The 22,480-nt window shown below is 39.6% G+C and overlaps 1 protein-coding gene across 5 annotated transcripts in view; it reads left to right on the forward strand.

The window, feature by feature from the left end:
• The first annotated feature begins 10,365 nt into the window (after positions 1 to 10,365).
• Positions 10,366 to 22,480, forward strand: part of FANCC (FA complementation group C) — a 91,238-nt gene continuing 79,123 nt past the window's right edge. Inside the window, exon 1 of one of the 5 annotated variants that reach the window (XM_027791360.2) lies at positions 10,366 to 10,388. The gene's annotated coding sequence lies outside the window, so the exon portion shown is untranslated. Of the gene's footprint in view, positions 10,389 to 17,883; positions 17,966 to 18,006; positions 18,028 to 22,480 lie in introns of those variants that run through there. The other 4 variants (XM_055791348.1, XM_055791351.1, XM_055791347.1 and 1 more) reach the window with 4 other exon arrangements.

Consider the following 22,480-nt stretch of genomic DNA (forward strand, 5'->3'; position numbering starts at 1 on the left):
ATTCTGCTGGATAAGGGAGGCTTGGCTGTGCCTGGATGCTGAGCATAAGAGCCCAGTGTTCCTACTCATAGGGGAGGTGATAACTTGCTTTGGGGGATATTTTTTATAATGTTGATGCTGGCTTTTTGAATGTTTTTCTATGCAACGTGTGTGTGTCTGTATGTGTGTGAGTGTATATGATGGGAAACATGCAAGTGTGTAGTGAGAACTGTGGTTTTCAGTGTGTGGAATTTGCTACTGGCAAGTTATTCTAGCACCAGGTCCAAGATAAATACCAGGTAGGCTTATATTTTTGCATGTGCTTTTTTGTCCTGAAATGTTTTAAAAGACTTCCAAAATGCAGGAAGTTGCACCTGGGGTTTCACAATTTTCTTGGGGCTGATGTTCCCAGTATACATTGCTTCATTTTGTGTTTCTGCTTTAATTTTTGTTGTTTGGCAGACTCCTGAAGGGAAACTTAGAAGAAGAGGCTCCAGACAAGTGGGTTTTTTGGTCTAGAGGCTGGCTTCACTGACTTCCTATAAAATTTTCTTCTGCACTGTCCTACATACTATGGGAGTCTTTAGACCTTCTTTCCACACTTGTGTTGTTTTGATTCATTTCTTCAGAGTACAAGTAGGATTAAGCAGAATGGAATGGTACTGACTTACTGGAAATGGTCTTGTTAGCTTCCTTAATGTACATCTAATAGAAGAAAAAGGGTTTGAATTGAAGACACTCCACTGGGTCATTTAAAATTATTTTCTCTGGCCTCAAAGTGTCTTTCCCTTAAGGTCTTCTTTGCACAGATACTTGGACTAACGCTTGATTTTTTTCCCATTGAAATTGTGTGTCAGACCCAGAGGTGGGCTGCGGCCCAGCAGACACTTTTTTCCTGTTCCAGAGAACATACATCCCCCTAATAACCACAATATTATTCCTCACATACCACCTAACAGGCTAACTATGTGAAAAAGCAAAGACTCTGGAAGCTCTCATGAAGAAGCGTTACAGTAGGGGTGTATAGGAAGCCATCATGTACGGGACAGCTGGGAGTCTGGCTGTCATTGCTGGCTTTTCCTGGCTTTTCTGTGGGGATTTGCAAAACATGTGTCTTGGTGTATGTTTTTCAATCCCTGCACTCTGGTCAAAAAGAAATGAAAGAGCGAATGGACTTGGCTAGCCATGAAAGCCAGCAAGAGGGTGGCAGATGGGGAGAAAAGTGCCAGAAAGGGCATTGTCTGGGTCTGAATTGTGGACAGCAGCAGCAGTATTCCCTGAACAGCCCTGGGAGCTGGGAAAGAAAGCCCATCTTTGTGTTCAGGCAGTGACAAGGAAGATTTGGGAGGTGTTGGGAAGCTGGGGATTTGGCTGTGAAAGGGTAAAAGGGGCCTGAGTCAGGAGAGGATGGGTTAGAAGGAGTAGGGGACTTGTGAGATGGGAACATGGGCTGGTGGCTTGGAAAGAGCGAGAAGTGTGGATCAGTGGGAAATGGGGGGTTTTCAATGAAAATGTAAAGAAAAATGAATGAAACCCACAGAGCTCAGGAAGAAATCCAGCTTCTGCACTTTTAAATATTCAAAACCTTAAAACAGTCATGAACTTTGTGTCAGACCAATGAAATACTGCACCAAACAGACAGGAAAAAAAATGCAATTGTGATTAAAATATAATACAACATCATCAAAATTGTTTTCATCAAAAGAAATCAGCCCCTGTAAAATACTCAATAAATGCACGGAATAGTTATGGCTTCCTCAGTCCAAATATCATATTTAAGAGTCCTACCTTACAATAATAGTAATTATAAATAATATACAAGATTAGGACATTGTGTAAAGGCACCACCGTCACAGGGGTAAGTAATGAACTTGCAGCTCATAGAACTGAAAGGAGTCTTGTGATGGCAAACTGGAGGCTATAACCTCTTACAAATGTTCTTCAGTTGATGCTTTGCCCACTTTGCTGTCATTTGTTACATAGTTCTCAATGACACAAAAAACCTCAAAACAGGGGGGGCAGTGTTGTTCTAGATCCTTTTCTTTCAAAATTCTGCTACACTAAAATCACCAACAGGGAAGAATGGATTTTATATTTTTTTTCCTGTTTTGGCTAAAACCACGTTCTTATTTCAAGATTAAATTCATAATTTTTAGCTTTTTTATAAAGAAGGACTTAAAAGGCAAATGTGATTTTTTGATAAGCTGTCACTGTGAGTATAACCTTGCTAAGAATACGCAGACAATTAAAGATATTCTTTAACTTCAGAAATTCTGCCTGCAAATTCATAGGATGTACACCTACCATCAAAGAAAACTTCTCACTAAGTTAGTGAGCATCTTGAACATTTGTTTCTCTGAAGCTTTGAGAACAAAATACCACTTAAAAACAAGCAGCAAAAAGCCACAACAGAAAGTGGCACTGTGGAATTGTGACAAATGGATAGGGAATTTTGCCTTCCTACAAATCCCTTAAGGCTCTGGTTTATCCTGTGGCCCTCTTTGGGATTACACCATTTTGCTGAGGCACCAAAATAGGTCACCAAATTTTCAGGAGCACAGAGAACTCAGCTATGTTTTCTCTGTTGGATGCTGGCCCCTTTGTTCCACCCTACAGAAGTAGGAAAGAACTATCAAAGCTTTTTTTTCCTTTTTTTCTTGCTATATTTTGTTCCAAAGGAAGTGGGTTCTGGAAACATTCACCATTGTAAATCATGGCTTAAATTCAATACTTATTCGTCTGTTTTAACTGCTGCTCTGTGTTTTCAGACTCTCACCCAGTGCTGCATTGTTGGGAGAACAGAGGAAGCTGTATTGTCACTTGAAAAGACACAAAAATCATAATGGATAGTAGTAATTTACATGAAATGCGGATATTGAAAGGCTCTTTACTCTGTTAAAATTAAAAGTGCCTACACATCTTATTTATTGTGTGCCATGAATCCTTTCCCATTCTTTTATTATTATATCTTACAATAACTGACAAAATCTAAGCCTTTCATCCACCACAGACGCTCCATATCCCAGTGGGTCTTTGATCCAATATGATCTTCTTAAATGGCACTATAGGGTCAGAGCATTTTCTCCAGAGAGCTTTGAGTTGAAGCACATTTCATAAGGAAGGCCTTTTATTAAGATTTGTTCTGCCACTCTAATGGAAAACATAGATTTGTGATCTGTCCCTTACAGGATATGAAACAAAATATTATAGTATCATTATTGGATTAGTTACCTCAGTGCTTTCAGGGATTAACTCATTGTCATTACATTTTTATAAATAGCTTACTGCTGGTTTAATACAAAAGGATTTTGAGTGTTCCTATAAGTAGAAAATTGGTAAAATAGACCAGCACTATAATCTTTTAGACTAATAAAAAAAAGTGTGACTCCTAGCTTCATACGGTTAAACTTGATCTAAACTCTCTTCTGTATTGGTATCAGGATTTTAATTCTCTTGTGATTTTCCGTGGAAGGAAAGTTCCATGTTTAGTAGCTCAGACGGAAGCACTGAGGAAAGTTTTTCTTTAGCTAGCTGAGATGAGATGAGCTGAAGTGAAAGTGGAAATCCGATAGCAGGATTTATGCTCATGCAAAGTCCTTAGATCATGTAGTCTGGTCAGGTATTTATTTCCTGAGCTTCATATGTGTTGCAAAACATGTTGCTAAAAAAGGGTGTTCACTGGATCAGTAGAAACAGAGCCACAATACTGGTCCTCCTTCCCACACCCCCTGATAAAAATGTTATGTCTAGGTACATGCCCATTTAAGCAGTTTGTTGTCGTAGCTAAGGGACAATGACGTACAGCGCTCCAGAGCATAGGAAATCCGAAATTCTATGGTGTTTGCAAGATACTGGAAGAAGACATTGCCTCTATGAAATGTACAACTTTGTATGTTGCTATATATAACAATTTATACACATTCAAGGAGTCTATGCAAAAGCACCTCTGTTAGGTTCTCTTCAGTATCTTTATGGTACATGAGATCAAATGAAGATGGATCTGAGGAAGACCCTGGGAATAAATAAAAGTATACCTGGAATCCTGTTACAGAGGGTGAGCTGCTCTCCCCCTGAAATGCTGATTCCATGACATGTATACTCTCTTCAGTAACTCATCTTTCTGGTAGGCATGCATCCAAATTGTTATTCTGGGCATCATCATAGTGGCTCTGGCATTGCAGTAAGACCTAGGAATTTAGGGCATACATTAGTTTAATCCTTCATGGAATCTAACCACATTATCACATGAACATCTACCATTTTGATTGGCTTGACTTCAGAACTGTGAACTGAATTTGATGGATGTTGCTTACTAGGATCTGTGACTTCTGAAAGTTGCTGCAGTGACAGTATCTCTTTTAGGAAAACACAGAAATTTGTTTGCTTCTGTTTCCAGCACTCCGTTTTGGATGCCCATATTGCTTATATATGTTCACTTCTGTTTTTCACTTGGATTTTTACTTGCGTTTGCCCTAGTTTTCCCCTTCTGTCCACAGAAAAAAAGAAACACTTGAGTGTAGTGCTCTAAATGGGTATCAGGTAATGTAGAAATAATAAATTCTAAGTTGTAGTGCCACAAGAAGGTTTCCTTTTATTTTGATGCAACTGTTTGGTTCAGGAGAAATGCATTTTCTGCCCAGCTGAGTGACAGCTAGCTAATCTCACAAGGAAAGAAGTCTGCCAAAAACCTGACAAATATGAAGAAATGTTAATTCTTGGAATACTCCAGTGAAAACAAAAATAATTTCAAAGCTTTTCTCTTTTTTTCAAGTATTTGTCCACAGGAAGATAAGCTGCAGTTTAAAACCTAGAGGCATTTGAATCTTTTGCCAGTATACCTCCTGAACATCTGATATGGATTTCAGGATTGAAGCTATCCATTTGGTGAGAAATTTTTGTTCGGAGCAATGTGCAACATGTTGGACAATCAGATACTGCTAAACTCGGGTATACATCTGGGGTGCTAAATTGTGTTTTGGAATGGTGGTTTTATTATTAATTGTCTAGTTGAGAGACTTAAACCATTTGGTGCTTGGATAAATTGGAATCCTTTAAGTAAATAGTTTAGTCTTGGCATCCTTTCACTGTAACTGCTGCAACTTATCCAGTTAATGTCGGAGGGGTGGATGTTTCATCTCGAAAGCACATTTAGAAAGACAAAATTTTGTTTTATACACACGGTCTCTTACATTAAAAGCACAGATTTTCAAACAGTGTATAGAAGTCCATAATTCATGCCCAGCCTTGCAACTATTTCAGTTTGCAACTATTTCAGCCTAAACTGGGGAACCACCTTTTTTTTGGTTGGAAAAATCTGCATTTCTTAGACTGCCTTGAATTCAGGTTGGGAGTCTGACTTCATGGATTTCATTCAGCTATTGCTATCAGAATTTGGTGGCTGAGAGGGAAAATTTACATTTTAACAGACAGTACAGTTGAGGGATATAAGCATACTCCTATATGCTTAATATATTACAATAAAAATACTTAAGCTTCAATATTGCAAATGTTTACTAAGTGCCTAACTCCTCAGTCTGTAAAATTAAGCAGATGTGTAACTGTTTGCAGCATTTGTGTCTTAGGACTTGCTCTGTATCCTACGAACCTCAGTGGAGGTCAGATTTGGGATATTTAGAAGCCTTAAGGTAACACATACGCACATTGTTGTGGTGTTGAAACATTTTTGAGAGGAAAATAGAAGAAACCCATACGCCAGTGGAAATAATCTTAATCTAGGATGAAACATCTGTTGGGGTCTGTATATGCATATGCAATGCAAGCAAATAGAAGAGTATTTCAGCAGAAATGATACAACATTTTGTAGTACAACAGGACATTTTCAGGATTGCTGGAATCAGCGTTCACTCTACAGCTCTGAGTACCTTAAGAAAATAATTCCTTTCACTGCTGAAACAGTTTGCCCAGCAGGATGACTGGCTTTAGAAACTTCCCCATCTACTCATAATGATTCCAACAGTAGTTGAGAGGGACGTGTTGATACTTACCTTCATCTTATTAGAAGTGGTGAAGTCAAATCTCAAAGCCCTGTCGCCTCCACCTAAAGGTAATCACCCACAGAGTTAAATTCTGGTAAAATAAAAATCTGTCATTTGACAAGAGCAGAACTGGTTTTATGCATCAATCAAGCTCCGAAGTTTTAAGTGAGTTATCTTTTAGTCTGAAAATCAGTAGTGAGATAAAAGACTCAGCTGTCAGAGAACTGGCAGTGTGAGAGGCTTCAGCTTTATCTATACCTGGGCTTATTTATGTTATCACAGTACAAACACATAAAACAGTAAAGAATAGTATTTTCTGCTAAACTTCCTGAATTTCCTTTTTTTGTCCCAGCAGCAATAGCAATATTTCAATGACAATGTTTTTACTGTGGTTTGGTTTTGGGTTTTGAAATATTTTTTTAAAAAATATAAAGCTATGTGTGGATGACTGTTCTGACAGATGTGACCTATTGGACATTTAAGTTTCAAGCATTATTCAGTAGTTTGTAGACCTTAAATCAATTCCTGTTTTATTCCAAACTGTGCCCATCTCCACTTACAAACAGAAATACTCCCACTGAACACTCCTTTTCTGTTCCAGAAAATTGATTCCAAATGTACTTTCTTGAATTCTTCTTTTGCTACTACAGTCTCCTCAGAAGATGTTTTAAATGGAATTGTTTATTATTTATAGGCTCTTGTTAAACCCTATAAAATCCTGCCTGTGTTAAATTTTCATTTTGGCCTGTTGGCCAGCTGGTATTCTGAATGATCATGTCTTTGGGCAAACATTCCAGATAATAAGGAGAAGATGGAGTACTAAACTTCTTGGTGAACTTGATGAACTTCTTGGTGAAACTTCTTGGGTTTGTTTCTTTGGTAGGCAAAAAGCATCCTATGCCTGCCAGCAGATCTGAAATGATAATCAGATGAACTGATCTGAAAGTTGTCAGTGTTCTTCTTCCGTTTTTCATAACAAGCATAACTCAAACTGTATGACTAGAATGCCGAGAAGTGACTCAAGTAATTGGCTGGTTAATGTTAAGAAGGTGTAAATTCTGTAGAACAGCCCTGTGCATACCAACTGAAAATGCAACCCATGAAATAAATCCATCTGCCTACATTTGTTTTAACAGTAATACTGACCTTAGAGCAAGGTATTTCCGAAGGATTTTTAATGACCAGCTGGAGTTAATAGCCTCTGGCTGTACCTCAGGCTTTAAACTCTGCTCAGCCAGCCACTAATTCCTAGGAAATGCTCTGTTCCTTGATTGTTACTGCTTAATGGCATGACAACCTAGATTGTAAATAGCTGTTAGCAGAGAAAATGTAATTATTGTTAAGTGCACACAGTACCTTCCTTCAGAAAAGACTCCAAGATATTTACAGGCTGAGGGTTCTGAGAAAAAAGTAAGCAAAGCTGATTTTTGTTGCTGCAGACAGGGCTACAAAGATATTCTCAGTATGGGTCTGAGAATTTAGACACCCTTAGCATTGTCTCATTGCCCACCGATGGTGTTTCTGGCTATAGGCTAGAGAAGCATGAGCATTTCCCTCTTCTAGCCCTGGCTGTTAGCCAAGAGCTTCTAAATTTTGTGGACATTTACTAGTCTTCTAGGCAAACATGTCAAAGTTCTGCAAATGTCTGCCACCAGAGGTTCAACATGCAAAAAATAATAATTAAAAAAAAAGCCCATATAAGTAGTCTGTGTTAAGCCTTATTATATAGGGACAACATCTACAGCAGCATAGCCTTATCTGCAATGGTTGCATGCTGCAGGGGACTTAAGAGGAGAACATTTAATTACTGAAAGACAAAACAAGTCTTAATGTCTGCCACGTCTTCAAGAACACCCACAGGACAAAAAAACAGAACCAGTGACTGATAAACCAGAGGAATCACATGGCTGAAAGCCACATTTTCTGGCCTGCTCTGTGCCACCAGTGTGCTCAAAGCCGGTGTGTTCAGGCCACCATTCAACCACAGGCATTAGCGAGGTGCTGAGGAAGTTAGCCCTGATGTTGAGAAACTGTGTAAGCTTGTGTTTAACAGCATGCACATCAGTTGCACTGTCACTTCCCACAATACTCTGCCCAACCTTAAGCAGAGGAGACAAAAGGTTTTGCCAGGCTATCAGCAAAGGCTGTACAGAAGGCTTTGCTAGGCATGCAGCTTCACTCTAGAGAAACACAGTTTCTGGAGCCTGAAATGAATTCATAACAAGCCACTGTTAAACCTGCCTGTTTTAAAATCGCGAATGAGAGGAGACTGATCCTACAGATTTGTAATAGTGCTAAATATAATATGATAAATTACTTTTGACATGTTGGTGAAGGGATTTTATTGTGTGGGTATGAATGAAATCTGGTGATGAGCATAAAGCTCAGAGATTTTACAACCTCAGTTCCATAGCCAAGAGAAAAAAGAGTGTTTTTCTAATACTGACTATTTCACAGCAGTGACCTTTTTAATTATATTATTATTTGAAACTGGCCTACTATGACTTTTCTAGATCTAACATGGTTACAAGTTCTCTGAACAAGTACTAATAGATTTTACTATATTTGAAATAGAGTGCTGCTGAAGCTAGCAAAATGACATTTTAAAACCTTTTTTTCAGTGGTTGCAGACTTTCTAAAAGGAACAGGTCTCTTGTGTTTTCTCCCTGCTGTTTCGTAATTAGGCTTTCTTTATTCCATGACAAATGGACATCACACCATTATCCAATTACAGATCAGTCTTCACAAGGCTTTCCCGTTAATGCACTGGCACAACTTGGAGCAGCATTTAATCATGTTCCATTTTTCATTCCTCTCAGAGCTACAGATCAGCCATCACTGAACAGAGTGCCTGGCAAAGTGTGAATCATCAAGATACCACCAGCAGCACAAGGGCGGCTCTGACAACAGAGGTACAAGGTCTGGCTAGTGGAGTTTTTGCTCCATCCTTGTTACAGCCTGAGAATTCCAGATGGTGGTCAAGCTCCCAGTCTTGTCCTTTTAGCCATCTGTTCCCATCAACAGCTTGGCTCTCACCCGGTGGGGACAAGCAATGCTGCAGTCTCTACATAGGTTTTGAATATTGAGGAAGTTGATAGATAATGTCTCCCTAAGTAATTTAGTTACTTTAGTTTGCAGCGTTTCATATGCTGTAACATAAAGCTACATATTATCACATTTAGAACATTTCACTGCTGTATCCCATATGTTTCCAGTAAACACACTCACTGGGCAATCACTCGGAAGCTTTTTTGCATTCTAGATACTTTCTCAGCAAGTCTTTAATTTTCCTACTTGGTTACTAAATACTGATGCTTTAATTTTCTTTTACTTTTAATTATGGCCCCATAGTATTTAGTTAGCGCATGGAAAAGGCAAAGGTTATTGACTTCCTAGAAATCACTATTTAATGAAGACTGAGAAACCAGGCTTCTTGACTCCTGCTGTTTGAATGTCTTTTTTCCTCCACAATAATCATTAGTCTTAGTTTTTGCATCATGTTCCTTAACGCTCATCCCTAGAACATTTTACAAGGCCAGTGTCATTTTGCTTGTTTACCAGATGAGGAAAAATTGCCACTTGAAGGAAGGAAATAAAATGCTTTCTGTCACCCAGAAGATTCATGGTTCATCCAGTGCACTCTCCACAAAATTCATTGCCCACTAGGTGCATTCTGAATATAATTTTACTGCCTATGATATGCTTGTACATAAGACACTGTGACTTCAAGGAGAGTAACATTTCTAGATGGGACAGAAGTGGATGCTGGTTTTGTTTAGGTTTTTGGTGAGTTCAGGCTGCATTCTACATTCAGGCATACGGAACTCATAGACAAACAGGGTACAAGCTCTGTTCTCTTACAGCCAAATACCACCTGTTTCTTGAGTTTTTCCAAATGTCGTTGGCCATTTTGTCAATTTGTGCAATCTGATCATCTGAAGTAAAAGCCTAGTTACTGAAAAATTCTTAGGACACTTGATATTTAGGGAGTGGAGAATAGCTAGTTTTTCTAAATGTTTAAATTTTAAGATTGGAAATGTTAATTAATATTCTGTTCTCATTTGTATGAACTGTCGTTTAGGAGCAAAGAAATTACCATAGTGGATCAGGCTACTGCTGTAGCAAGCCGGTTTATCTGTCTGCAGCAGTATTCCATAGATATGTAACTCTGAGCTGTTATTTATGGATGCAGACTTGCTTACACTAGCTTTATTGCTCACTGCAGATTCTGCAGCTTTATGCCAGCTCAGGTATCAGTAACTGAAAGGCTCCCTTGTACAGTCCTTGCCCTCACAGCTAGGCAGACCGACAGAAGAGAACTGAGGAGCATCTATAGCACGGACATATCAGATGTCAGGGAGCTCCCTGCACAATTTCTTTATTTGATGCTGTGTCCAGACCAGTGAATTTCAGGTAAGAGCTTAATAGGCAAGAAGGTTGCTTGCACTTTTTTTCAGGTCGCTATGAGCTCCACATGGTAACACTTAGTATGGAGGGGTTTCAGCTTTTTATTCTTGTTTGATATCATAGTATTACATGAAAAAAATATTTTATAACATCACATATGAAAGAAACCCTAATGACATTGTAGCCTAAAGGTATTTTATGTCCTATGAAATGAGAGTACATAAATCTAAGGAAAAGCATAGTTAAATTCTAGGTTTGAACTAAAGATCTTGAGCAAGCTTCCAGGGACGCTGCTGAAAAAAACAAGGGATGTGACATTGTGGGTACAAAAGAAACAGCGGGCAGGCAACTATTTCCAAAATTAATAAAGTCATGCATGGATACCTTAAACTTGCGATTATAGCACAAACTGCCTTACGACATTTTTGGCTCTTACTTTGTGTTTCTTAATATATGTAGACTTATTTTATGTGTGATCTTAATTAATAACTGGCATTGTGATGCTCAGATTTGGGTTAATTCAACACAATTTGCGTTGAATTTATTTATTTGCAATTGCCAGGTACATATTCTCTGTCTTATCTCCATCATAATACAATATTTGTCTTTGCTGCTACTTTATTATGTATCATATATTTGCATATACATCTTTCATTTATAGAGATATCTGAAACAATGCCTTTAAACCAGGCTTCACATGGTCTGTATAAAGCTTTTGAACTGCATGCATTATATGCATGTATATTTTTATCAGTTGTGAATCAGATTCACCATATTAAATTATAGACCATTTAAAGGTGAACCTATGTAAATATTCAATTAATGCAGCAAGGAAATTAAGGAAACAAAAGAACACTTTTAATGAGAGAATAATGGAAAACAAATTGACATTTTCTATGGGAAGTCACGAGTAAGGGGCTAAATCTGTAGATAGACAAGGTTAAAGAAAGGTTAATACCAATAAAGGAAGAAGGATTGCTAAAACAACTGAGAGGAGATTTATGAAGGACTGCATTCCACAGATTTGTAACTATGAGTATTGCAGGCAAAGGAGTGTGGATGACAAACTGTTTAAAGAAGCAGTGAAGGCACTGGAATATTGGAGTTATATTTCCTTTGGGAGGTCAAAGAAGCACCATATTGTAGTGTCCAATAAACTAAATGAAGGAATGAGAAATATGAGGTTTTCAGTTAATGTATAGAGAATGTGGGGGAAAAGTTGGCAACCCATGAACTGCAGTTCTTGTTTTCTGCCACAGAGCTGAATTGTTTCAGCCTTGTTTCGGCTGAGACTGGAATGACTGTGATTCTACAAGCTTGCTACGTAGTTACTATTTTGGTAGCTACTTTAATACTCAGTAAATGGAGGTCTTTTCCATTTTGAAGAGAATCCCTAGCTCAGAGACTTTTTTGTTAGGCAGGGCTTTGCCACACTGAAAAAAGTATGTAATTTTCAAAGGCATGAAGGCCACACCAGCAGGCTGGCCTGTTTTACTGTGAACAAAGGAGCATATATAACATTCAGCAAATGCTGAAAAATGCTGACCATGGAGACAATTTCTCGAACTTATTAGCTAAAATGGCGGTGTGAGATTGGGTTAAGACCAAAGAGAAGTATCTTCTGTCTTTCCATCCAGTTGTCTTTTCCTGTGTTCTATGGCCTTTTAGTTGTTTGTTTTGGGGGTTTTTTTGTGTGTGTTTTTTGGTTTTTTTTTTAATAGGCACCATAGAAGTCAGCACTAGGAATGCTATGGTTAATAGGTGGAAATCCATGTGTTGCATAAATATTGGTCATTTCTTCATTTTTAATCTGATGTGTAGTATTTATGATTACACTTTGGATTTATTTGGTTTTGATGGAGACGTATGTTTGGGAAGGTATATAGATGAAAAGGCAGTCTCAAGTTTCAAACAAAACGATGTCACTTTCTCAACTGTGCTTCCATTTTTAATAAAAGCATTTTATGCAGATGATAAAAGGAAATTATAAGAGAAATGTATCAACTTACATGCTTACATTTTCTCCTATTTTCCCACTTGTTGTCTTTTCCACGGACAGTGACTCTGTTGGGATGTTAAAAGGCAATGTTCTGTTTTTACCTTAGTTTATGATTTGTATCATTCCATGAAAAGCTGAGGCATACCTTTTTTGTGTGTGAATTTTGTTTTTTGGTTTATTTTAAAATTTCTGTATTTCAGGGTATAAGAACTTAGAAACTGTTTTACTTGAAACATTTTTAAGTGGTGTGGGCTTGTTTGGAATTCCAGATTCCAGTAGTGATCAGTTTTCTCATACTTTTAAACTGTGAAGACAAAGGAATTTATGGAGATTTAGTTTCCTAATTTGAAAATCTCACTTGTAATAATCAAGTTTGCAGATGAAAAAAAGCTAAAGACTTTCAGTGTGTGATGTCTTTGAGTTCACTGATATACTTTACATTATGATGGTAACCTGATTTTCAAAGGTTTAATGCTTCATAACAACACAAGTTTGCATAATGATGTAAGTCATGAAAGAATATAAAGTTTTGTAGCTGCATTCTGATTCTCAACAGGCAGTTTTCCACACCTCCAAACTTCTGTAAATTGGTTTAAGTGTGATCTTTATCAAGTTTTGTTGATTTGTTATGGTGGCTCCTGCTTGCTGCCAGTAAACCTAGCATTTCTCTTTTTATTATCTTAAATTTTGCTAAACCTTTTCAGGCTCTAGGGTGCGTAAGTACCTCTTCTAGTTAAGGAGAGTATTTCATATAAAGCAAGAAGGAATACAGTCACACACATGAAACTGAAATTCTCACTAAAGTATTTCATATTGTCAACAGCTGTCAGTAAGAGAACAGGTCAAGGAGAAGTCATTAACTTTCCATTCTGTAGCAAGTACTTTATTCTCCTTCTGTATATACCATAGAAACTCTTCACAGTATCAAGAGGGAATGCCATAGAAGTGAGTAAGCTCTCTGCTCCTACGCACGCACTGTGCTTAGTTCCTGCAGGCCAAGCTTCAGAAATGCTCTCCATTATTCATCAAGTGTTCAAACATCACACAACAGCAGCAGGACGTCACAGAAGGTTTTTGTATCTTTGCTGCCTCAGTGTCTTTTTGTCATGTTTTTGTCACGTCATCCATGTGTTTTTTTATAGCAACTGCTGAGAGTACAGATAGGTACAGGGAAAGGGATTATTTTCAGGATTATCTTCCACAAGGAAGTTTATAAATTGTAGATAGAAACATAATCAGTCACTAAGCTAAATACTTCAGCTTCTCTAAAAATGCAATTTCCAAATTTTATCCCTGTGAACATATGTTCTATACAAGACAAATAGCAAAGGTACAGCTTTAATAGCTAGTAGGAGAACTCCTAAGGTTTGGTTCGAGGAGCATTAAATACCATTGGCCTATTCAAGGCCAATTTTTTAGAACACTGCAGAGGCACCCCAGCTAAAGACTTGATAGTATTTGTGTTAAGAAGAAACAAAACGTATTCATCTATCACTTGGGACACAGAACACAGCAAGTATTCCTGCCCCTCTTAGGAGCAAGTAAACCTCCCCACGATGTCAAATCAAAAGGAACAACAAGCAATTCAGCAAGCAAAAGAAGAGGAAAAATTATTCTGATATCAACATAAAGACTGTGTGACATGCATTGCTCACAAAGACCATCAACCAGATTTGCAGAGCCTGCTGCCTCCAAAAAGCAACACCTCTTTACTGAAGACGGTTCTTTGCTTCTTTCATAGAACAGCTTAGAAAGCATAAGCAATGCTGAACCATGAAATTATACGGGAGATATGGGAGAGGATGAACACCTGAAGCTGAAGGATGTAGGTATGCCTAGCTATTACACTCACAGTCGCTCAAAATACAGTGTTTTAGTGGGGAAATTTTCAAAGATATAATCACAGCAACTAGAAATTCCATATCTGCCTATGTGGCTAGTGAACAGCAGTAAATTGAAATGTATTGGTGACTGGTTGCACACTGTGGTCTTCCCTGGAAGGATGTGAAACCTCTTGAATATTACTGATGCTTTGTTTGTCACTCTAATACTTGGGCAGTTCTAATTCCACCCATAAAGGTCAACAATATATATGCAGCAGCTACATTAGTTCCTTGTTGTAGCAACCATTTTGAAGTAGCCACACACCTATATGAAGGCATGTATTGTGTTCACTTCAGCTAAGGGGTCTGAGAGCATTTTTCTTGGTACTGTGCATTTGTTTGTTTAAGCAGAAACACTTGTGTTGCTTAAAGCAGTATGTGCTCTTTAGCTAATCACTATACTGTGCATAAAATATACTACATATGTGGTGGTCATGTGCATTGATAAATTATATTTACCATCCACCTTTGTGTGCCTCACCTGCAGTTCGTCCCATCAATCTATCTTCCCTGGTATTTATTCTAACATTCCAAACTTCTAAGCAGCTTCAAACAGCTGGGACTTTCTTTTTTTTTTTCCCCTCCCAAAAACTGTCAAAGATGTTTTTCATTCTTTTCCCCCAACAGGAGATTTCTTCCTACCAAATTAATACTGGACCAAAACAAAAATGGCGATATTTTTCCCTGAAGTGTAGTATCTGCTGTATACCATCAAAGTGCAAAGCTTAACAAGGAGATTTTGCAACATACCTTGAAGGGGAGATTGCTAGGGTTGTGAGGGAGCAGCCAGCAATTCTCCAGCATTTGGAAGATCCTTTCGTAAATATTCAGGTTTTGAAGACATGGTATTCATATCTATAGCAGTACTATTTCTGGTGACTTTTAACACTCTGAATATATTTTTGAAGTTTTAAATATTTACTATTAGTAATTCTCTGTTTGAGACTAGGCAGCTGGATTGGCTCTATATGTAATTATCTGCTATTAAAGATCAAGGCTATGAAAAATAGTCCCAATAACATTTTTTTAACACTCAAATGTCTCGCATTTATTAAATGCAGGAGAGAGGCAAACTGCATACAGAATGTCTGAAGTAACATAACATTTGTATTGGCATTCACTGGATTTATACTACCTAATTCTTTATTCATATCATTACCACTTATTTTGTGTCTATTTAAAATGAGGGTCATTTTAAGGTAATATTATCAAGTGTTCCTTCCACCCACTGGATTTTATGCATATTAGTCATGTGCTTTCATCTTTGCTATTTATTCTTATTTTTATACATCTGTCTACTATACCCTTTCTGATTACTTTCTTAAATTTCTCTTTATTTTTTATTTTTTTAATTCCTGGGTTTATTTTTCACAGATTCTGGTGTATTACAATCTTTGGCCATATATCCAGGTGTGCATGAGAACCGGGATATGGCTTCTTGCATAGCAAGAAGAAAATTGGCTCTGCTGATGGTATAAACATCAAGCTGATTAACAAAGGCAGCTTTTTGCTATTTTGTGACTATGATATAGAAATAGACGCTGAACAACAATGGAATATGCTCAATCAGAAACATGAAAAATGGGGTTATCAAACTTCTTCCTCTCAAGCTTCTTCCACTGTACCAGAACAGTTACATGTTTCAGCGATGAAATAATCAATAATGCTGACATCTAAGGAAGTGTTAACACAATTGATGGTAGAAAACAAATATAAATGCTGCCATGTTTTCATTTGACAAGAAAGAGACGGAGTAGAATGATTAAAGACTTGCATGAGTTATGAACTGGACTCACAGTGTGAATATGGGCATTACACCCAAAGCTCCAAGAGTTGTGCTCTGCAGATGTGCTGGATGTGTGGGAAACATCCCCACCAGTTTGTCTTGATGAGCAATTGCTCTCTCCCAAGAAAGTACTTTGAAACTTCCACACACAAGCCCTTAATTCATCAGGTGTTGCTGATTTGACAGGATTAAATGAAAAAAAGTAACATAAGTATTCATGCATGGGGATTTCACCACATGGGTAGGCTGAATTTGTTTTTCTTTGTCAGTACTGAAGGGGATTTTGTCTCCTTCTACAGAAAATTGGAAGCAGCAGTGATCAGAAAACATGACTCATTGCACAAAATCTGAATAGAAGAGTATGAAAGCTGAATGAAAGGAGTTTGGACATCAGCGAGACTGGGTAAAGAGAAGCACAGTTAACATCAGCTTTAGCAGCAGTGGTACTCCTATGTCCATGCAGAGTACAAATCTTGAATACAAATCTAATACAAACTAGCCTGTTAATTCAGACGAACGATATCAGTGGGATTTAATATAAAATCCATGTGAAAAGACACATTGCAACCTAGGTTCAAGATGGAGACAAGATTACTGACTATGTTCTTTCAAATATTTTGTTTTGTTTTCCTTTAGGTAGGACTACAATGATGCCTCACTATCCACAGTTTCTTTGAGGAGGAAATAAGGACAGAGAGATGTAAGCGTATGTATTTGGCAGGAGGAATACTGTAGGAAAGAAAGAAATTTTAAATGCCAATGGATCCCTTCTAACCCAAACCATTCTACGATTCTCAAAAAGACAAGTAGAAAAATTATAGCAATTCCCCACCAGCTCTTCATTGGAAGTAGTGAATGTGAAGGTAAAGCGAGTCAAGAGTGGAAAAACTACCAGCATGAATAGAAGGAGTTGAGTAGATGAGCAAAATAAGAATGACAGGGAGGTGAATGAAGTATGACTGTGTAAGTGGGCTAGGGAGTGATGAGCAAAACTGCACTAAGTAGTCAGATGGTGTAGTGTTGGTATTTTCAGTGGGATTTCCTTGAGGACTAGCATAACTCAGCAGTGGTGAAATGACAGAATACGGGTCTTGGTACTTTTACTACTGATACTTTTTAATAAACAGATGGCTAGCAAGGTGTGCCATGTGTTTATGTCTCAATTTAGTATCAGCACAAAGTGCAGTTTGAGAAACCAGGTATTTTTTCAAACTGTAAGTTTATTCAGTGATGTTTGTTATCTACTGCAGGTCTCTACTCATCCTGTTTGGTTTTTTTCCCCTGGGTTAAAAGGCCTGTCGATGTTGACAGAACTGAAAACAAGCAAAAGTTTAATGGGTTTTGTGCTCACCAGTCTCACCAGACGGGGAAAAACCAAAGGATTTTTTTCATTCCTGGTCAGAGACCAAGGATGGTGGATAATGGGCTGGTACCTTCACCTGGCCACTGTCACCACCCGGCCTCTGGCAGACTCACCACGACGCTCACCAAGAACATAAACGTCCCCGTCATTTTGACTTCTCCCTGCTGTACGCACAGGGTCGACATGGGCTTTGCCTGTCTCCCTCAGTTTCACCGGGTGAAGCTGGGACAGGTCGGTAACACAGGCACCCCGGCTGACCGCGAGGGCCGGTGACATCCCCGTTCCCGCCTCAGGCCACGCCGGGCCCCGTGCGAAGGCGCGTGGGGCGGGGCACGCGGGGCCGGCAGCAGCGGGGAAGGCGGGCCGCCCACCGCCAGCCGGCCCCGCCCACCGCCAGCCGGCCCCGCCCACCGCCAGCCGGCCCCGCCCACCGCCAGCCGGCCCCGCCCACCGCCAGCCGGCCCCGCCCCGCCCCCGCGCAGGCGCACCGCCCGCGAGCGTGGGGCAGAGCGCGCGAAAATTCCCAACGGGCGGCGCGGGCCGGGCCGCGGGGTAAGCCGCCGGGGAGGGGGCGGGGCCGGGGCCGAGGGGCGGGGGCCGCGCGCGTCAAGCCGGTACGGCGGCGGGGGAGGGGGGGTCGGTTTTCCCCCACTACTGCCCTCGGGGTGGGGGGCTCGGCGTGGCGGCGGCTACCGGCTCCGCCGCGGTGGCGGGGACTTTCGCGCTGACTGAAGAGGGAGCGGCATTCCTCGCCCGTCCCGCCCCCTGCGGCCTGGCCTCGGCGGGCGCGGGTGCCCCGGCGAGGGGGAGGGGGCGCGGGCGGGAGGGTCCGCGCATGCGTGTGCGCGTCCGCCCGCGGCGGGGGCGGCCCTGGGGGAGGGGAGCGCGGCAGCTGGGCGCGCGGGCGGGCGGTGGGGAGCTGGCACCGGCACCCAAAGTGTCGCGGCAGGGCGGCCTGGCCGGAGCTTCCCGCGCCGCCGGGGGAAGGTGGCTGCGGCGTCGAGGCCGGTGTCCCGAGCGCCGGGCTCTCGCCGGCGGCTTCCCGAGCTGCTGCCGCCTGGCAGGTGAGCCCGCGGTGCGGGCGCCATGCCTTGCTGCCGCTGGGCCGCTTGCTCGCCTTCACGCAGGGGCAAGGTAGTTGTTCAGCGCTTCCCCTAACGAGGGTTGAGCTTTTCGGTGAGAATGCCCGTTAGGCTGTGAGGTGTCAGACGTGGAAGTGGCTTGTCATAAAGGAGGTAATGTGAGGCTGCGTGCGTGTCCCGTTAGCAGCCAGTGCTTGGTCAATATCGGCTGGTACTGAAAACGTTTGAAAACAGAGAGGCTTCCACATCTGGGCTGTCTGCATCTTGCAAATCACCTTCGTTCTAGGAACTTAAGAAACTGAACGGTAAAATGTCATTTCATGATAGATGTACGACATCAGTGCAACTACATACAATACACAGATACTTTCCTAAAGTTGTCTCTGTTTACAGAGAGAGGAAGAAGATGACAGCTTTGTTTCTGATTTAGCAGATGTGCCAACTTTTGCGCTGTGCAATCTGACACTTGCAGACATCTGCTCTAGAGGAGCAACTCCAGTCCCGCATGCTTTTACTGGATACTGTCAAAGTGTAGCTGGCCTTTTATTTAAACTAAGGATTAGGGAAGACCCATGCCTCATAACTGTTTGGAAGGGCTGCCATTTTTATTTTAGGTTTTGGTTCACAAATGTAGGTGGCTAAGCCACTATCTTCCACTCCTCAGAAAATTTCCAAATTGCCATTTTTGATGTGGAAGAATAACTGAAATGGGGCAATATTTGGTTACTGCTGTATGTCACAGTGAAGTGTTTTTCTGGTAAAATTTGTGGGACATAACATTCTAGAGACAGGCCTTTGAAAACCAGGAGGATATTAAGAATTTGGGATTTTTTTCCAATATGTAATTATAAAGATCTGAAGCTCCCCCCCCGCAGTGCAAACTCTGATTCTATTTTGTAAATTGAAAGCTTTTTTGTCTGCATCATTAAACCAAGCAGCATTCAAATTGTTTTCAGAATTACATGGGTTGTTTTCTGTGTAATATATTTTTATGTTCATCTTCCCTTTGCTCAAGGTTCAAAAATTGTGTCGTAACAATCATACGATATTTGAAGCAGAATTTCAGGTATTTATCGAAATATATTGTGAGCTACCGACAAGTCTACGAAAATCTTGTATGTTGAATTTTGGCATTGCGGGAAAGCTCTCCTGTGTATCGCTTCTCCTCCCGAGGCATCTCACTGTGGCGGTTTGTTCGCTACTGCCATCTCTTGGAACGACGCAGGCTGCCGAACCGCGGTGTTGGTTGTCCTCTCGTGGTTGGTTTGTAAAGAGGCTGTGAACCCTGCTGTACTTGCCCTTCCGTGGGGACTTGCCTGTAGAGAACATGGCAGCAGGAGATTGTGCGTCAGAAACTGATCCCAATGGTTATCTTTTCACTTGCAGGCATGGATCAAGCTTTGATAATAATTTATATGCCTTTTATCTTAGTTTTTTTCGGGAGGTAAGATCTGTGTGATTCCACATCTTCATGTCTTTGGCTACTAAGAATTGAACATGTAAGTCAATTCTAAACAAGTTTGAAAGCAGGATAAAGGTTTGAAAACAATTCTATGCCTATATATTTTCTAAAAATTGAGGGGTGGGTCAAAGAGAGACTGCTCCACATTTTGTTTGGCAATAGTCCTCCATCAAGTCAGCACGTGCATGTGTACCAGGTGGATGGTATGTGCATGAAATTGACCACAGGATACCATGCGTGAAAGTGTCAAAAGCAACACCAGTGGGAACTGAGATTTTAAGGGTAATGTTATGGAGAGTTTAAGCAGCAAAGGATACCCATTTGAAGGCACTAGACATAGTTGTTCCATTAATGGAGCAACCTTGTGCACTCAGGGTACTTTTAAACTGTAATTTTCTTTCTTTTTCCCTCAGACATAAGTTTCAGTATATTGACCTACAGTGAAGGTGCTGTTTTTGACAAAGATGTCTTTCAAAATGTGGGTGAAGGGTCTTGTGAAGGATTGGTGAAAGAGTTTTCGCCTGAAACGATAATTTAGAAAATGGTAGAGTCCTTTGACATACATGGAATCATTTTTCACAGTTACAGGAAGTTGTATATATTGCATGAACTTAGTCCCAAATAAAAATCTTGTCTTTGATTTATCAGATTTTTTTTTTAATGAATACAACATATTTTGTGCCAACCTGATTTGAAAAATGCACAAAAGTATGCCAGGTTGTAAAGATCTTACTACATGTAAAGTCAAATCGTGTATTAAATCATTTAATTTTCACCAACAAGGGCATTCCCAGACCGGATTTTCTGGTTAATATTACCATAAATGACTGTCATTAATTAATGTTGCAAAAATTAAGACAATAGTAATGCTAATTAAAATTCTGTATTTTCTTTCATGTAGCTTTGGAATTAAAAAATCTTTTGTGTCTTGAAACTTGTTGCACGGTTGGTGCATCCCACCAACTTTTAAGACCACTTCAGGACCACATAGTTAATTTACTTCGTAAATTATAGGAATGTAAATTAAGTATTTTCTCTTTGGTGAGGGCCAATAACTTTGTAGGTATTGCAAAAGTATTTAAAAATTTGTAAGACTTAGTTGTGCATTTTACTATAGAAATATATTGATTTTAGATGGCTATGACAAATAGCATGTGATGATTTGGAGCTGAATACTGTATCCCTAATACAAAAATATTTGTTATTAGTATTATATTAATCATAAACTAATTAAACATAAATCAATAATAAATAAATCATAAAGATATATCTATATTAACTTAACAATTGTAATCTTATGTTGGAATTTTTAGTTACAACTTCTTCAACATCTTTTCAAGAGTGCTTTTACTTCATGTAATCGTGAAGGATGGACTCCTGTCAGACATGCTATTTGCAAGAGGTTTTTGTTACTATTTTTTAAACTGTCAGCCTTGCATATGGTTGCAGGGTTCTGACATAGAACTTCTGCATGCATTTTTTACTTTGAATACAAATTCTGTATGTAAGCAATGTTATGACTTATTTTTTCATAAACTTACTAGTCATGAATTGGACACAATCTAACGACAGATGACTTGCTCAAATACAATTTGCACAGCATCGGTTATGGTAGTCTGGCAAAATAAAGTCCAGGAGCACAAGGAACTTTGTAAATCTTTGAGAGGAATAAATTATTTTTACTTGCAAATGGAGCACATCTGATCTTATCAGACATGTGTTTTTACTTTGATTAAAAAAATATAAATAAATACACTGTACTATTAAATTTTAAAAGCAGAGCAGTACTAATCAGGCTTCTGTAGAGGTGAAGCAGAACAGGTCTTGGACACTTAAATGACTTCTTTAGTGTCATGTGTGAGATGTGTCAGAAATGAGAGTCAGACTCTTAAGCTTCTGACTCCTGGAGCTAAACTGTAAGGCTGTCCTTCCTCCCTACTAGTAGATTCACTAGACATGTTTATTTTGTAAGTCTTGATTAACTATGTGACAGTATTGAAATATTCCAAACAGTGACTAGAATAGAGATACCATAATATACAACTAAATTGACATATGTGAGTGTCCAGGGAGAAGAGGCGAAGAGACATACCACTAGCTAATATTTTTTTTCCTATGTTTTACAATAAAAGTTCTTGTCTATCATCAACAGACTGAAGATCGTAAGTAACTCCTTTCCCATAGAATACCAGAACTACACAGATTTTAATTTCATGCCAAGGGTGATGTTGCTAAATTTTGGGGTTTTCATGAACAGATACCATAAAAATCTTACTGGTAAATCACAGAGTCCACTATTATACATTAGAAAGTACATGTGCATAGAATATACAGGAAAAAAATGACTATGAATCCTACAAATCAGTGCCTCAATACTCAGATTGGAGACTGGGCACTGACGTTCAGAGTGCCCACATAGCTAATTGTTGCTGCAGTATGAGTTTAGCTTAGTGAATCACTGAAAGTCGTTGCTGTAGGTGTTTCTGAGGAAAATTATTTTTTCTTGTTGGCAAAGAATGAATA

This window comes from Falco peregrinus, chromosome Z (genome assembly GCF_023634155.1).
Source record: "Falco peregrinus isolate bFalPer1 chromosome Z, bFalPer1.pri, whole genome shotgun sequence".
In the NCBI taxonomy this organism is placed as follows: Eukaryota; Metazoa; Chordata; class Aves; order Falconiformes; family Falconidae; genus Falco; species Falco peregrinus.